This window comes from Schistocerca nitens, chromosome 4 (genome assembly GCF_023898315.1).
Source record: "Schistocerca nitens isolate TAMUIC-IGC-003100 chromosome 4, iqSchNite1.1, whole genome shotgun sequence".
Taxonomy (NCBI): domain Eukaryota; kingdom Metazoa; phylum Arthropoda; class Insecta; order Orthoptera; family Acrididae; genus Schistocerca; species Schistocerca nitens.
In genome coordinates this window covers 113,742,624-113,749,714 of record NC_064617.1, presented here as the reverse complement: position 1 = coordinate 113,749,714, position 7,091 = coordinate 113,742,624, and positions in this window count along the sequence as shown.

Below are 7,091 nucleotides of genomic sequence, written 5' to 3'. Positions count from 1 at the left end.
ACCACGTGGATCACTTGCCTGTGGCCAAACCAGCTGCAAGACCTGTCCCATACATCAAACCACTGCCTGGTACTGCAGTCCAGTCACAGGCATTTCCTGCCCAATAAAAGGCAAGGGTCATTAGTGAAAGCAGTGATATTATATATCAGTTATGCTGCAATTATTCTGCAGTGGTCTATGGTGGCATGACACGTGACGATCTGTTTACTTGCTGAAATGGCCACCACCAGGCTGTAAGCAAACTGCAAATTTGACCATCCAGTTGCTGAAACTGTAGCACACCACAACACAAATGACTTTAACATATGCTTCACTATGCGGATCATTTGGATACTTGCCTCCAGCACAAGTTTCTCTGAACTATGCAGATGGGAATAATTTCTACCGCATATCCTGCATCCTTCCAATTCCCTGCCCTAAACCTCTGCTAACCTGTTCCCAGTTGTGTTGTTGTTGTGGTCTTCAGTCCTGAGACTGGTTTGATGCAGCTCTCCATACTACTCTATCCTGTGCAAGCTTCTTCATCTCCCAGTACCTACTGCAACCTACATCCTTCTGAATCTGACAAAGGTAGGAAGGGTGTAGGGAAATACACAAAGTGGGGGTAGTGGGAAAGAGGCAAGTATTTGGAAGATGACTCCACAACCGCATAAGACGATACGATGAAAGGTGTACAGGGTGTGGAGCAGAGATATAAGAAGAGGGAGAGGAGGGCAGGGAGGGAGGAAAAAAGGAGAGAGCAAGGGAGGAGAATGGGAGGGAAGGGGCAGAGAGAGAGAGAAAGAGAGTGCCTCACCTTATCTTTTCCCTTGTCTCTTCTGTTCCCATCACTCCTTCCCAATCCAAAGTGTATTGTGCCTTCTCCTATCACTCTTTTTCCCTCCCTCACCCTTGTGGGCATTCTCTCTCTCTCTCTTTCTCTCTCTCTTTCTCTCTCTCTCTGCCCCTTCCCTCCCATTCTCCTCCCTTGCTCTCTCCTTTTTTCCTCCCTCCCTGCCCTCCTCTCCCTCTTCTTATATCTCTGCTCCACACCCTGTACACCTTTCATCGTATCGTCTTATGCGGTTGTGGAGTCATCTTCCAAATACTTGCCTCTTTCCCACTACCCCCACTTTGTGTATTTCCCTACACCCTTCCTACCTTTGTCAGATCAGGCAACTGCTGTCAATAATCGATTATCAATAATCAGTCTTGTTGTGGCCACGGGAGTGTGTTCTAGGGTATCTGTATGGTTTTGTGTATGAAACTGTGTACTTTTGCTAGAAAAAGAACAAGAGGTAGAAAGATAATGTTAATGCTGTTTCTTGTTATGTGGTTCTGTGTTCCACAGATCTGGTGTGGCAATTGCACACTCTAACCTTGTATACCAGTAATACAACCAGTTTGTAGTTGCAACACTTCTTTATTGATTGCACATACACATGAATTCATCAGCAGTAATAATTAACAACATTTGCATATCAAAGCCCTATCCACAATTAGTATTTACAATATTAACTGTCACACTTGTGATAGTGGCCCCTTTACATGCTGGTAACAACAGTCAAAATAATAGATGAAATAGATAACCAAATGTTTACAATGTCGGCTATCACCTTTCTCACTCAGTTTGACACTTACTGAAAAGGTAATTTTAATTTTATGCTATCTGACCTGAAGGGTACTATTAATTGCTCTGTTTACACTTAGCATTCTACTACACTCAACGTCTGGAAGATTCTAGACTTTATGCAAGCTTAAGACAAAACATGAACATGTGATAGACGCGAGCAAACGTTAATCTATTATGATTTCACAAACTCACGAACCAAAGGATGAACTTATACTCAACTTTGGGCAGTAGGAAATCTTCTGGCTAAAACAAGCCTCTCGTTGAATGGAATAGATAAATCACACGTTAATGGGGTCCGGACGGCCCTGAGTTCGAATCCTGAGATTTCTGTCACACTGCAAGCTCGCGGGGCGAGGTTTGCTCGAGTCGACCACTATACACGTTTCTGAAAGCAGGAAACATGAGCGGCAGACACACTGTAGTAAACAAGTTACACACACACACACACACACACACACACACACACACACACATATTAAAAAAGATGCTGTGACTTACCAAACAGGAAAGTGCTGGTAGATAGACACAATAAAAAAACACACACACACACACACACACACACACACACACACACAAATATCAAGCTTTCGCAACCCACGGTTGCTTCGTCAGGAAAGAGGGAAGGAGAGGGAAAGACGAAAGGGTGTGGGTTTTAAGGGAGAGGTTAAGGAGTCATTCCGATCCCGGGAGCGGAAAGACTTACCTTAGGGGGAAAAAGGGACAGGTACACACACACACACACACACACACACACACACACACACACACACACATATACAGACATCTGTAAAGGCAAAGAGTTGGGGCAGAGATGTCGGTGGAGCGGAAGTACAGAGGTAAAAATTCTAAATCTATAACTAAATTAGGAAATGACGATCAAGTGGACCAGCTACCTTCAGCGTGCCACTAAGCACCAAATCCAAACTTACAGATCTGAGGCGCTATTTTTAGTCACTTTAGTGACATAATTTTGTGGCTGTTCCAGAACATAACTCGCCTCGCCACCACTGCAGTGAATGTTTTGCCTCCCACTAGCACGAGCAACTGCAACAGTCAACAGTCCTTAAGTACACAATAATATTCACTATATATAGAAGGAGGAACACACCACGAAAGCTTCTTCATGTGAAATTTACACGCTATCCATCCACAAAGTTCTCGAGGTATTAGCAAAACCTGGTCGCCACTGGCCAGCCGTGTCAATACAACTTTAATACTTTCCGGCAGCAGCCCTTGCTCCAACTCAACTGGTCCTCACGGCATACGGCCGTGCCACGTGACATGGTGTCGCCAACTCCCCACAACGACAACCACGAAAGCACGTCACGTCACAGACTGACTCGGCTCGGACCCACTCTCCTCGACTTGCGCATGCGCGCCACCATAAATAGCCTGCCTCAAAGACGCAAAGAGAACTTCGCCTGGCGCCAGAAACCCACCGGCTCACATCGGTCTGCTGTCAGTGAATGGCTGCCTTTTGCTTGTTTTATGTATTACTCCATACGGGAATTTCCATTATTGTTAAAGGAATAGTATGATAAAGTAATAACTGACGTCAAAAATATGTGAACAGAGTTAGCATTAAGTTTGAAAAACTGCTATTTTTATCATAGGTTTTGACTTGCCACATTTGCTGGCTCTATCCAGATAAAGCTCCTATGGTGTTTTTTAAGTAACTGAGAAACAGGGTGTTTCAAAAAGGACTTTACAACTTTGAAAATTCATATAAATTAGTTGATAGTACCTACAGAGATGATTGTAGTGTCAATTTGAAGGGAAACACATGAAGTTTTGTCTCACGCAGTTAGTAGGATTTGGGGCAGTGATAATCCACATCAAACATTGCAACATGTTTGTGATAGCCCTAAACTGAATGTCTTTTGTACATTGAGCAAGAACAATGTGTACAGCCCCTTTTTTTCCGCGAGAGAACCATCAACAGGATAGTGTACCTGGATGTGTTAAACAATTTTTGTCGATGAGGATGGCCTTACTTCATGCAAGATGATGTATCACCCCACTACCTAGTTGACGTCCGGGATTTTCTCAGTGACCTCTTTCCATGTCAATGGATTGGCCGTGATGCACCAATTGCATGGCGCCCACGTTCTCCAAAACTGACACCACTCGATTTTTTAAAATGGGGATTCACCAAGGATATCATGTTTGTACCTCCTGTGCCGGCTTCTTTACCCGAACGTAGAGCAAGAATTTACGCCGCCTATAAGCAAGGTGCACCTGCAGCGAGTTTGGGAAGAAGTTGACTTCCGATGGGATGTGTGCAGGATAATCAACGGAAACCACATACAACATCTTTAACTTAAGGTAAAAAACTTGATGTGTTTCCTTAGAGTATAACTCTAAACCCAGCTCTATATCTTCTTTCAATAAATTTATATGAACTTTTAAAGTTGGAAAGTCCTTTGTGAAACACCCCATATAATGTAGCAGTGTGTGAATCGACAACTGACATAGCAGGAACCACATGTTTGCACCCAGAATTCTGTGTCAGTTGTTCTGGATACCATGCATGCTGAAGATGAAATAACAAAAGTCTTCAGGAAGAAAAGAAAGTCCAGATTGAAGTCACAAAATGAGTGACTTGTGATGATGCAAAGAAGTTATACAAATCAATGTAACCACATTCACTTTGGGGATCAAAGAACACGTAGCTTAAGTTGAAGTGTACACTCGAATCCAGATCATCAGCATAGGCATAAATCGATGCTTCTGCAAGTGTGATTTTAGAGCAACCATTACTTTCACAGCAGCAGCACGCAGCTTCACCGAGCCTGTAACAAAACCACCAGCTAAATCACCATAAAGAACAGCACAACATACAGTACGGAGTGTGCCAAAATTCTCCTACCAATAAAAGATAAACATAATAGGACGGGTCAAAAACTATCAGGTCGTCCTACAAGCACACATCAGCATTTCCCCGCTCTAGGAGTTACCGGTACGTTTCCTCAAACAAAAAGAAAAATTACTGCCCACCTTAAGAGTACATAAATATTTTTATAATAAACGCACATACTTTTATTTTCAATAAAAATCAAATCACTTTATTTAAATGTTAATAAAGGTATATATTTAGAAAGAACCATATAACTCAAGATAACACTGATAATCAAGCAGTACAAAACGGTACAGATTAATCAAGGAACACCTATACTTAGCCGCAAATTGTTAACAACATATTTTTTCACATTTTAATGCGATTCTTTTGTAAATAAAACAAGTTAACATAACTATGCCAAAATCACAAAAAACGGTTTTGTCCTACTTTTAATCCTGAAAAAAAATTTAACGTCTTTCAAATTTACTTGATCAACAGTTTCATGTCCAATTGCCAAAACTGACAGACCATTATGGTGACTTTGTGTAATAGTCAAATGTAAAAATTCCCTAATTTTTACTGAGAAAAACTCATTTAGCTATAGTTATTGGTATCTTTAGCAATATTCTTGAAGCAGTAGTAAGATTCGGGGCAAAATGTAACTTAGTTATTAAGCTCAGTACATTGCTTAGGCTTCCTTTTTTACCCGAAAGCGCAGATACTGCCGAAATTTCCTCCGTTAATTCTATCCCATTTATGACAACGGAATTACCTTGATTTAAAATGCATTCTAAATTCTTACGATGTTTAAGTATTATTTCTTTGGATATGATATTTAAATCGTATACATTATATAAGAACAGAAAATATTTATTCTGATTACTAAGTATTTCAAATCTGGCATCTACAATGATAAGCCAAAACATTAGTGACCACTGCCCACCACGAGGTTGGATGTCGCCTGGAGCCGAGGCGGGAACATGACATATTGTGAATTGTGATTTATTGGTCTCATAACATACACTTACAAATCATGTGATTATGGTACAGGAGACACGTCAAAAATTACAAACTGGAATCTAATATTAATTTTTAAAACTATATTTAGTCTATGTAGCAGTATCTATATTTTATTATTTTCCAGTATAGGTAAATGACTTTCTTGATAATGGACAATTTTTTTTTTTTTTTTTTTTTTTTACAATATAATGCTAATTTGCGGTTGGAATCTGCTCAATTTATCAGTTCATCTTCCATGAACTCTTCTAATGAGTAATAACAACATTTGTGTATAAGAACTTCATGTAACTTCTTTTTTAGTATCCCTAGGTCCATGTTTAGAATGTTTTTGTCTTTAAGTTTGTTGTAGACTTTCATGCCGATATATTGTGGGGTCTGAGCATATAATTTCAATCTACGGGCAGGAAGCATAAAATTATCTTTATTCCTTGTACTGTATGGATGATCAAATTGGTTTTTAATGAAGAATTCCGGTTTGTTGTGTAAAAATATCATTAGCTTGTATATGTATAGGGAGGGGATAGTCAAAATTTTTAGTTTCTGTAATAATGGACGACATGATTCTCTTTGCTGTGCAGTGCACATATTTCTGATAATTTTCTTCTGGTTGGTTGGTTGGTTGGTTGGTTTCGGGAAGGAGACCAGACAGCGAGGTCATCAGTCTCATCAGATTAGGGAAGGAAGTCGGCCGTGCCCTTTGAATGGAACCATCCCGGCATTTGCCTGGAATTTTCTTCTGGAGCTTCAGTATACGAGATATATTACTGGAGCTCTCCTAGAAAATAATGCCATATCTTATCACTGATTCAAAGTAACTTAGATATGCTACTTTGCTTTTGGACATGTTAAAAGCACTTGATAATATATGCATGGCATATGCAAAGCTACTCAGATTGCTGCACAGGTACTCAATATGTGTGTTTCAGTTTAAATTCTTATCGAGGTGTAGACCTAGAAATTTGGCAGAATGCACTTCTGTTAATTCTTCTCTTTTATGATTTATACTAATTTCCTGGTCATTTGACTGGTTCTGAATTGAATCAAGTTTGTTTTTGATATGTTAAGCTTCAGACCATTTAACTGGAACCATGACTCTAGCTTGTCTAATGTACCAGTGACTATATTAGGAATCGTTTCTGTTTCTTCACTTTCTATCAAGACAGACGTGTCATCAGCAAACAGAACGAATGGTGAATTTATGTTTAATGGTAAGTCGTTGACATGCAATAGAAAGAGAATTGGACCGAGGATCGAACCTTGCGGAACACTCTGTGTTATTGTTTTCCAGTCTGAATGGCAGTTTACACCATTTGTTTTCTATTAGATAAGTAAGAAGTAAGCCACTGAAGTACCGCACCCTTAATTCCATAAGGGGAGTACGTAAGACGGATGTGGAATCATTGTAGCAACGATAACGTGAGAAGGGAGAGGGGGGGGGGGGGGGAAATCTTCTGACATAAGCGACTTCGACAAAAGTGATATTATTATTACCCAGGACCTGTGAATCAGCATTTCGAAAATGGTATAGCTGTTCGAATGTTCAGTGCTACTGTGGTGAGCATCAGTGGAAAGTGGTAGGAGGAGAGTGAAACTACCACTGGGCAGTACGTGATTGGATGT